Here is a 12,154-nt window from a genome sequence, read left to right on the forward strand (position 1 = left end):
TGTCAAAAGACTCAGAAAAGAAGAACTTAAATTGCTGAACTTTGCAACTGGGGGAGAAGCCAGGATGCTATACTTCACTTTCAAGCAAAAAAGCAACATAGCAAGCTTTTAATTAAAATGGAAGCAAACGCAAAAACTTCTCATCGGTAATTCCCCCCCTCTGTCTCTTTGTACTTAGCTTCTGTCTTGATGCTTATTCTTAACTTGAAGAGAAAATGATATCTTTGCCTTCAGAGGGTTGTTTGCAGCTCGTTCGACCACAGCAATCTGTGAAATTCCAGCAGCAAGACAGAAGGACAAATTAAAACACATTCGTTGTGATTTATCACAGACATGTACAGGATATATTGTTTTCCTGGTATAATTCCACAATTTTGTTGCAGTCACATCTGTTGTAAATTCAGTCCCTTATAGTTGTCTATTTATTAAGTCATGCAGGCTCTTTCGAACATCATTGCAATAAAATGTAACCAGGAAAGCATCTTCATCTGTGTCAGAGGAGGCTAAGGGGAATAAACTCTCTCCAGTATCTCTGGTACTTGCTTTGGTGGGACACTGCCACTTCATTCATTTGAAGATTAAAGTGCTGAAAAACAGAGCAATCTAAAAATCCAAGCCCATTTTTTTTTCATTATTCTTATGTATTTTGTTCTATAGGATAATTAAAGAGGTGCTTCTATGATCACTGATTACCTTTCTGTGTCTGTTCTCCCAGCAGCCTAAGTACAATCAAAGTACTTTGGACAGTCTTGGCACTGTCTATATTGAAACATATCACATTCATTTTTAGGAATCTGTTGAATTCGTAGGGACATTACTTACATTCCCAACTTCAGACTCTCTTATTCGAATTGAAATTTAATACCTTATAGAACAAGTCTTCAAATCCTTGCAGGTGGTCACCTCATCTGCCTCTCAGATATAGAAAAATCATACCTGGTTTAAACAAATCATCTATACTCCATTTACAATGCACAGATGTTACTCCCAGAGGGAAATTTATTCTTAAGTGGCAACAGAGAGCACCTAAATAACTGGAAGTCTACATTTGACCACTTAAAGGAAGGAATTTAACTGTTTTTTCTAACTTCCAGCAAACTCCCAATTGCTGATTCCTGATTCCTTTCTTTGAGATTGAAGAATCTTCCTGGAACATGTTGAATATTATCTGTGTTACAATATTTGCAGTATTCACAGTGAATGAGCCATGTTTACTGATCTAATACGGCAAGAACAAAAATGACAAATTCTTCTCAGTAGGGGTATGCCTGGACTCGGGCGACAAGCAAACATTTAGAGCTGACTGTTCCTATCTCTAGTGCTACGCTGATGTGGAGAGACATGTTCCTAATACCTTTTTTATGTCTAATGAACTGAAAAGACTGTAGGGATGTTGGATGCTTCTCAGTGACCTGCAAGAAGATGGGAGAGATAGTCCATATTCTTTATTCATAGATACGACTAATACAGAGAGTTAAAGCTACATGCTATCTAACCTCTGAATGGGATACTACGTGGTGATACTACCTGCAGCTGCTTTCTTCGTTGAAGAAAACAATGCTTGCTCCATTACAATGACAATTTTTTAAAGGAATAAGTATGTCTCTGCCTGCCTTCCTCAACTCCCTGTTGGTGAATTTCAAGCAAGGATCTTCAGAAAGTGTAAGTTTTTTTAAGAATAAGTGCCTGTGAAAGGGAGAAAGTTTTTAGTGATCAGCTGCTTAATGGCAAATCTCTGCAGTGACTGCAAAATCAGCCCAGCTTTGTAGTTTCTGCTTACTGGAGCTTCCATATCTTTTTGTGCAAGGCCACAGATCTGTTTCCTACTGTGTGTCCCCATTCACTTTAACTTACTACCTCCTTTTTTTTCTAGGATCCTTAGCACACTTACTATATGCATGTAAATTTGTGCCTGCGTTTCCTTCTGGAGTAAATCCCTAGCTTCTTATGAGATTAAATTGTTAAGTTCTTGCTGATGTGAGAATCACAATTTAGCACACCGTATCCTTTATTTATCCCTCTGAAAGCTCAGCCTTCGGCAGTTGTTTGCCTATAGTCCCAGATTCATTTCTAATAAAGCTGCAATAAGGGAAAAATAGTTCTCTAAGGAAGACTCCCACTATAGTGACTTTCTGTTCATCAAATATTATTTATTACTTCTTTTAACGAGAAATAGGTCAGGAGTAAACTTGTTGTTAGGACTAGATCATGTAGGTTTATACTTAGGTGCAAATCCATATTAATACAAAAGGTCCAAAAGGAAAACAGGAATGCATCCAAGGTAGTGCTTGTGATCTATTTCTGTAGCATTCAGTCTTAATTACTATATCCAAACGTAATCTTATTTATGAAGTTAAAAAAAAGACAACGTGATGGTTTTGAAATTGCACATCAGTTTTGCGTCTCGTATACACGGACAGCAGCACAACATTGTTTAGCTCCACTTGCAATATCTGCAATTACAAGTACAAAAACTCAGCTGTCAAACAAATTAAACTAAGCCTTACTGCATAAAGCATGTTATTTAATCTCTACAATCTGTTTGCCACCCATTGCGATACAACTACATTAATGCATTAAATTAAGTGATTTTGTTTTACAGCTTGCGTAAAAATCAATACAGCAAGTAAGCGAATATTAATGAAGCTAAGCCCTAATTAAAGAGCAATGAGACACTGGTGGCTGCTTTATCTTGATATTTCAAAGTTATTTTTTTAAATTATTATCTGAGGTCAGACACTTTTTCATAATCAACCAGAATATGCAGCTATTCACATTATTAAAATGCTACACCTCTTATTAACAGCCTGGGTTAAGTGTGTCTGCAGTAGGAACACAAAGTTTTGCAGTCTTTTAATAAGCCTGTTAAAGATTATCTAACAAATACTGTTTCTTCCTATCTTATGTTTTCTCAAACTGTGTAGCACACAACATGTATTTGAACAGAATTTGAGCAATAAATTACTGGTGCAATCACCGGTCACTTGTTACTGCTTGTAAATTTTGCGTGAATGCAGAGATAAAAAGAGTTTAAAAAATTTCACCATGTAAGTTTTAAGTTATGTATTTTTCTTGTTTCAGAGGACAAGTTAAATGATCTTGTCACTTCTTAAATATCCTACTGCTCAAAATGTGTTAGTTAAGGAATCTAAATGTCTCAGGAGTTTGCTTCTCTTGTCTCCAAGGTAGAAGTGTTCTTTCGACCCTGTTTAAACAAAAATGCCTAAGTGTGTGATAAATTTTTAATAGTCTGCTGATATGACTGAAACCATTCTGTTGATATTAAATGCATACCTATTTTGCTAAATTGTTCATATACTTCCTACCCTCCTAGAGATTTCTACCTCTTGAACTAAGATCTAAAAAGTGCTTTAGCTCTGTACAAAACTAGTAAAGTCAAATTAAGACAGCATGGCATGTGGTATCCCCTATGCTGTAGATACATTCTTCATTGGGTTGCACAAACTATAGGAGTTATGATGAATGGTGCAGTTTGTCAGTCTTCAGGACTCTCAAGAGAAGACAACATAAACTAGTTATGCTATTCATATTTACAGATATTTCTCTGCATCTTCAGAGGTAGAAACATGAGGGAGAGTATAAATGAAACCGGGACTCTAATTTTTGTGAACCTGAGTACTGGTACAGCCCAGAAATAGTGATTCTTTGCTACTGTCCTAGAAATGCCTTAATTTCTGTTTATTCTACATATCCTAAACTTGAGACTGAAGTCAGTTACGTAGCAAAAAATATTACTTCACTTCTAATCCATTTTGGCAGTGCCACTGCCACCAGGTTTACCATCATCTTCTCATGCTTTTACAAGCTCAGTGCCTCCTTCTTACAAGACTGCCAAAGGTCAAATTAAGTTTTGGAGGCAATCTTTATGAAGTCAGTCAAAGTACGTTAGGACTCTTGTCCACTCTATTACTCTAGATATCTATGCACTTCATCTCCATGTGTTTTTCCACACACCAGTTTCCTTAAGTATCTTTTAAGGCACCGAGAGCTGAAGAAACTCTGACATTTAGTTTTCTGAGCAAAAGGGGAGTTTGAGGATAGATATTTACCGACAAAGGTGAATCAGAAGAGCACAGCTCTTCCTTTTCCATGATTTTAAAAAGTAGATTAATGTTTTCTTCAGGAAAAAAACCCATCTCTTTAGTAATGTGAAGGCTACAGAACATAAATCAATAGTTTTACTGGTATCCCTATTCTTTTTCAAGTTACAATAGCAAATAGTTATTTGTACACAAAAACGCCCTCTAGTCTCTCTTGATTTACAGGGATAAACTGACGTACCATACATCTTCCAGAGTAAACTGCAGTCTTTCCTCAGGTTATCATTTTCTTTTCTCCTCTGAGAACTGAAGTTTCCTTTAATCTACATTTTTCTCTGTTCAATCACATTTCCCTTACACGTTAGTTCTAGTTCTGCCTATGTATGTATTCTAGAGATGAGCTGAATACAAAAAGAATTAGTATTATAATATGTCTTCAGTTAGCAAAATCCAGACAACTAAAGTTCTGAAGCCAGTCCCCTTCTGAATTTCATACTTATTTTTGTTAATTGATGACTCAAATCTTTGTAAAGTCTTGATGAAATCATCACGTTAATCACAAACATCTCAAATGGGATCAAAATTTCTCCCGTGGTGAAAATGTAAAAAAGTATTATACTGATTTATTTCATCTACCACAAACTAGATTATAGAAAAGTTGACATCTGTATTGAATATGTCTATCTTTTATTACCCTTTTTGTCAAATCATATGTAAGGCAACCACATATTATCTTACCTGTGATGAAAAACGTAATTATAATATATAGATATAAAAGGGAGAGAGAAAGTTATCATAACTTGAATTTTTTGTCGTACCTTAGTGCTAGATTCCTGAATTTTTGATGCAATCTTTATTTATCTGATAGTGGAGACAGAGGAATAGACAAAAAAGAATGAGAAGAGGGAGAAAAAAAAGGAGGGAGAGAGAAGAGAGAAAGATAGAGAGAAAGTGCAATAAGGTAAGAAAAGAGAGAATGAAGGAAAGAAGGAAAGGAAGAAAGGAAGGAAAGAAGGAAAGGAAGAAAGGAATGAAAGAAGGAAAGGAAGGAAGGAAGGAAGGAAGGAAGGAAGGAAGAAAGAAAGAAGAAAGAAAGAAAGAAAGAAAGAAAGAAAAGAAAGAAAGAAAGAAAGAAAGAAAGAAAGAAAGAAAGAAAGAAAGAAAGAAAGAAAGAAAGAAAGAAAGAAAATGAAAGAAAGAAAGAAAGAAAGGAAGGAAGGAAGGAAGGAAGGAAGGAAGGAAGAAGAAAGAAAGAAGAAAGAAAGAAAGAAAGAAAGAAAGAAAGAAAGAAAGAAAGAAAGAAAGAAAGAAAGAAAGAAAGAAAAGAAAGAAAGAAAGAAAGAAAGAAAGAAAGAAAGAAAGAAAAGAAAGAAAGAAAGAAAGAAAGAAAGAAAAGAAAGAAAGAAGGAAAGAGAGAATGTTGAGTGATGTTTGCAGTATTGCACAGAAAAAATTCTTGAAGTTCAATGTTTTTGTAACAGTTTTGCCTCTGAAGCTTTGATTACACTTTTATTGTGTAATAGGAGCAGAGGAGAAGTGTGACCAGTCATCCCCCGAAGGAGGAAAGGAGCAGCAGAGAAACTGCGTGATGAAACTGACGGCAACCCTCATTCCCTGTTGCCCTCTGCCACTGCAAGGGAGAAGCCAGAGAATTTTGGAGTAAAGCAGAGCCTGGGAAGAAGGGAGGGGTGGGGGGGAATGTGTCTGAAGATTTAGTTTTTATTTTTCATTACCCCTACTCTGATTGGTAATAAAATTCAACTAATTTCCTCAAGTCGAGTCTGTTTTGCCTGTGACAGTAACTAGTGAGTGATCTCTCTGTGTTCTTATCTTGACCCACAAGCCTTTTCACCACATTTTGTCTCTCCCGACCAGCTGAGGAAGGGGGAATAATAGATTGGCTTTAGTGGGCACCTGGCATCTAGCCAGGGTTAATCCATCACTTTTATGAACTCTGGGAAGACAATAGCATGGCATATCTATTTGTTACTAGTTCAAGAAACCTAACCAAAAGAAATGAAGATCAGTTCTGGGATCTGGCCACTGCAGTTGGTATCAGGCCATGAGAAAGTCAGGTCACTTCAGAGCGAAATTCTCCCTCCCCAGCTCCCCTTAGTGTGCAGAAGACCCAGTCGGCAGCCCCACATCCAGTTGCAGGGTAGGGGTTCCCTTTCGGCTCCCTTGGCTGCCCCTGGCAAAGGATGAAGCAAACTGCCCTTGAGAGCATGGTTCAGAGAGTGCAGATTAGGAGCTGGGACGGCACCCTGCCTGCTGAGGAGTCTTGGCAACTCGTCTGCGAGCCGGAGACAAGGTTGTCTTTGCTGCTTCTCAGACACCATGGGGATACTCTCTGCCTCTCTTGGGGGTGGATGCAGGTAGCTAATCTTCCCTGAAAGCCTTTTTTTCTCTATGCATCAGAAACAGAAAGTCCCTGGGATGCAGAAGAGGGGTAGCCTTCATCAACTTCTCTTTTGTTTTGGAACTGAGATTTTAAAACAAATCCAGTCCTCAGGTTTGAGGATCACTTAGTAAGTTTGCCTTTCTGGCTCTCACGTAGGTTTTCTTCAATATTTCCATGGCTTATAGGAAGGGGAAAGAGGCTGTCATTTAAAAATAAATTAGTTTTTGAAACAGAAGTGCAAACAGAGAATGCTGTAAGCAATGAGTGTATGACAGTGTACGTAGAAGAATGACAAACTTTAATTGGCTGTCTATTACAGGATCTCTGATTTTTCACCTCAGTTTTCGTAATGTTAGATACGCCTGGAAGCTTTTGTCCCCTCTTTCACACTGTAATATAGAATTGTCTGACAAGGACTGATAGCCTCTATAAAATGCCCTAAGCCTCTGTTTAATATTTCTAATAACAAATAATTTTATCTGAAATAAAAGGAGTTGTCAAAGTATAATGAGCATTTCCCACACACTTTAATTGCATTGCACCGGGAAGTCAGTATTCTATATATTGCATTAATTACAGAACATTTCCTTCCACCATGCCACTGTGTTTTAGTAAAATATTTCAGAAGACTTCTTTTTTTGTTTGTTTTGTAGGGGGAGGGTAAATCATTATCTCAGACAGCAAGTAATCTATGACATTTCCATGATGATATCTGTTTGTTCCAAATTACTATGAAAACACATCAAATTTATTTCGTAAGATGGGATTTAAACAGTAGCTAATGTTTAATTGTTAAGCTACTTTTTGGAATAGCCCATTTCTTATACTCCCTGTGGTTTTTCTGAACCACTCTGGAGTCTAAGTGTTAATCTTTTATCTACAAAATGACTGAAAAAGAAAATATGACATAATATAGGCTAGTAAAAATGAGCTGTCTTGCCTTATGCCTCGTTATTCTCTTTCTAAACTAATTCCAGTACGAAATAAGAAGTGAATGCTGACAGATGCAGAGAGACACAGTACCCTCCCTATCTATGGAGTGTTGCTTTGTTTCACTTAGGAAAGGGAGAGCCCTGTGCAGCAGCAGCCCTGTCGTTGTCATTAGGGTCATCACACTGACTCTGTATCACTGAAGTGGCTATGAGTTCTAGTCTGCTGCCATCTAGGTAATTACCAGCACTGCACAGTCACCACTAACAAATAACGCTAAACATGGCAGAAGCCATAAGGTCAAGAAAGCAAAATAAAAAATCTAGTTATTAATTCAAGGAGAACCCTTTTTTTTTTGCTATCTGAACAGTTGCAACATTGTTCCTCAGCAGGTTTTTTCATCTAGAATGAAATGTCATCAATGCTGAAGAGAAAAACAAAAATAATTACTATTGGACTATTCTGTAGTTGTGTGTGAGGTAAGTTGTCGAGCTGTATAGGACAGATGATACAGAGAAACTGGCAAAGGCACTGAACATTTAACCGTGACTAAGAGATCCGTGTAAGGTGAATTTGTCACCATCTGCTTTCCCCCATCATTGCTGTTTATCCCCATGTCCCTTTACCTCATGACCAGTCATAACATTGAATAAATGGCATGCAGAGAACAATTACATAGCTACCAATACTAGAAAAAAGCAGACAGCTCTGTGCAAAAAATCTATTAAACTATGTAATAAACTAGCATTGTATTAAATTTAGCAACACATAAGATTACACAAAGAATTATGTACAAAATTTCAGAAATTTATAGAATAATAATAAGTATAATCTGATGCCGTATGCATTATTTCATTGGAAGAGGTAACCGGAAGGTTACAAATATATGCAATGAACTGTTGTATGGTAAGGCTCTGTATTCATCTGGTGATTTTTACTACTTGTATTCAGGCTATCAAGATCCACAAAGCAAAATATGTTAAATAATGAAAAGCAACAACTAGAAAAATAAATAGAAGTTGCCTTGCATTTTCTTTCCACTGAAATGAAAGACAAACATTTTGTTTCAAAGAATTGTGAGGTCTGTCTAATGTAGCAGACTTTCGAATATTCATGCAATAAAGAATTCATACAGCCTGACAAGTCTTTGTTCTGCTGAAAGGCAGTATACTGTCCTAGATTTTATCCCTGAGGTCACTCACTGAGGAACCGAGCTCTTCTTGGGCATGGTCAGGTTACACACTGCTGGTATGAGTCCCAGTCCAGACATACAAGAGACTTAGGATCTTGTCCCATCTAGGTACCCCAGCCCACTCCAAACAGCAGCAAAAATAATTGAATACCACTAAAAGGTGAGTTATTCACCTGAATTTAGGCACCTGAAAGTTATGAGTTTAAGTTTTAGTGTAGTCTTTCATTGTCAACAAGAAGAAGTAGATGCCACTTAAAGTAAGTATCTTGGACTCACTAAAGGATGTCTTGCTAATAAATAATTTCTACTTAGGTCTTCTATTATGGAGCTGAGAACAGATCAGAGAACTCTAATTTTAGAGTAAACTGAAGTTACACGGCTTCTGTTGTTCAGGAGTTCAAATTAGATTGTCAGAGCAATCTTCTGCTTTTAATATACGTGAACCTGTTAATTTTAATATTCTTTCATACGGTGTGTAGCTGTAGGACAGCATAAGTTAGTCTCATTCTCTGGATCTTACCTTGCAGTAGTAAGGTATTTTCATTGCCCTAGCAGCTTCTCATTATAAAGATGTTGCCAATTATAAATTGTATAGCTTTTCTTCATTTTCTATGCACCATGAGCTCTAGTCAGATTGGTCAGAAGCCTAAGATTCACTTGCTCAAAAGGAAATTAAAGAGATAACTTGTAATGTACCTTCTGGTAGTAGTTCATATTATCTGACGGACCTGCTAAAGTATTTTGGGGGGGAATTTTTTTTTTTGGTATTATGTATACAGTTTCTATTCTTGATGTTATTTTCAGTTCTTCCATGTTGGAATTATGTTTGTTGAGGGGTTTATAAAGCTGTTAGGTGTTGTGAGAAATGTAATTCTTAGTCACAGAGAAAGTCCAAACTTGCTGTATGGCTCCAAGAGCTCATTTTATGAGTTCCTGCTCCATCAGAAAGGCGCTTCTGAATTTTTATGCTCCTTTTTCCCATGGTAATAGAGTCTCTGTATGTCCTCAGAGTATCTTTGGATTTCCTAAGGAATGTAGCTTTAGTTGTTCAAATCCATGATCTTTAGCTGCTGCTGCTTTGACCAGCAATATGGGGAGATCCATGCGCTGTTCTCAGGTTGTGACTGCTGAACCCTACACACTGCCTAGGAGTGTCGGCTTGCCTCAATGAAAGGTCATTTTTAGGCAGAACTCAGAGTGCAAAGAGCAACTGCATCCTCTTTGTAAAACCTTGCTCTATAAACTCTTACAACTAATAAAAGCTATCGCTTTATCAAGCAGACAAATTGTTTAACACAACTTGAGAAGCATAAGAGAGTTCATCTTTAAATCTTGCCTTTCTCCTGCAGTCAACCTTGTCCCTTTAATAAACCTTTAATGGCCACAAAACTGCTATACAAGTTATATTCAATATTTGAAGTCAAGCAATGGATGTGTGGAGCAGTAGTAGTATATAATTTAATATTGTGTTTGCTCTGCTTGCTCTAGCACAGCTGAGGTCATCTTTCAGAGAAAACAACTGATAGTCAAGAGGTCAAGAGCCTCACTCTTGTGGTGCTCAACCTCAAATACTTGGGCAGAGCCAGAGTGGACCATAAAGTGTGGACCATTGATGTCCTAGGACCTGTTCTGTTTGATATCAGGAAAGTAAATATTGTACCCTCAAATGACATTAAGTACACAAAAAAATAAGCAGATATGTTGAATGAATTGGTTTCACACTTATGACTCCCTTTTGAGAATTGCAGAGTATCAGCCCAACACTAGACATACACTTAAAAGTGCACCTAATTGTTTATAGTTGGTTTTTTTTTAAATTTAAAAAATTTTGTATCTACTCACAATCCTCACTAGTTTAATAATAAAGAAGTAAGAAGATGTAAATCATTCATTCAAATCCAAGGGTTATACCAGGTTACAGAATGATGTGTCACTCTGTGTCCTGTTGGAGACAATATGACATAACTCATTTTGGCATTAAACGATTCAATAAAAACCCTTCAGGATTTATCCTTGCAGGAATTGGATATATCTGGGGATTTAATGCTTGACCAAGAAGTGAGGGACTTGCATTAGTAGACATGAATAGCTGATAGGTAGCTATAAAATCTTCATTAGCAAAATAAAGGAGACATTTCCTGCAGCACAGAAAACACACAAGAAGACAGACAATGATAATTTAAATAGACTGGACATCAGAACTTGGGCCATAATTCTTAGTCCAACATGCATGCTGTGAAGGCTGTAGACCCAGTTGCTGCATTTACAGCATCAGCTAGGCATGGATTTATTGGAAGAAGTGAAGTAGGATTAAGGTGGGATGTATATACAATCATTAAAACTTACATTGAAAACATTTTCCTCAGAATATCCTGAAAAATGAAAAATTGAACCAGAGAAGTAAATTTAAAAGTTTAGAGGAGAAAGGATACAAAACCAAAATGTTTGGATACTTGTAAGGAAACAAAGGCAGTGATGAAGAAGAATCAGTCATAGCTTTGTGAAAAGAAATTTTTCTACCTTTCTGATTTGTATCCTGTAAGTCACTAAAACTTTTCTAAATGATCACACATGTGAAAAATGGTTATAAAGATGGTTAACTTTGCTCTGAAGAGGAGAAACAAATCAGATGGCCGTGGGTAAATATTTTTAAACCTAAATGAATAAGGTTATATGTCATATATGTCCTACTAAAAGATGATGATGCAGGAAACAAATGTATACGTCAAATACAAGTCAGAGAAGGCAAATATCAGGTGAAGAAAACAGATATGTAGAAGATACACATCCTCTGTACCTAACAATTTCAGCCCTTTTGAGATGTACAGACTTGTCTACAAAGCAGTCCAAGATGTCCAAAGTCTGTATTCCTTACTGAAAACCTCCCAGTTAATAAGTACATCCTATGTTTTAGTACAGTTAAGTCTGCGTTTTGGAAGAAACAGGTGGTTTTAACTGTCTCAGTTCAAGCCAGGGCCACTTTCATGCACTCAGCATAAAGTGTTTAGCAGTTCCATGAGATACACTTTGAAAAATGACAGCTACTTTTAAAAATATCACTAATAAGAGCAAAGGTGAACAGATGGGAAGTTGTATGAGGTACTGAAAGAGGATCTAAGAAGAAAATGAAACTTCAGTTTGATAAAAAGAGCTAAAATACCACAGGAACTCAGATTACGGTGTCAGAGTAACAGTATCAGTAGTGAATAAATGGAGTGACATCAGCACCTCCACATTGCACAGCACGGAGGTAGGAAGGTATATATGTTTCTGTGTGAGAAAGATACCAGATAAGAGAAGGCTATGTATAAAAATCCAGATGGTTACAGCTGCAGCAAAATAGTAGACAGAAAACGAAGATCAACTATTATTTCAAGCCATTATGGACCAGAAGCACAATATCTAGGTACAGCAAATTCAAATAGATGAAAGGAGTTGAAAGTATTCACAAGTTATAGGCCTATGTGACAAAGAAATGTTGGTGGTTGGTGGTGAAAATAGGAAGCCTTTGGTAGCATTTGGCAAACGTCATGTTTGTAAAAGCCTGCTAATTCATGGTTCATGTTTCTT

This window comes from Opisthocomus hoazin, chromosome 8 (assembly GCF_030867145.1).
Source record: "Opisthocomus hoazin isolate bOpiHoa1 chromosome 8, bOpiHoa1.hap1, whole genome shotgun sequence".
NCBI lineage: Eukaryota > Metazoa > Chordata > Aves > Opisthocomiformes > Opisthocomidae > Opisthocomus > Opisthocomus hoazin.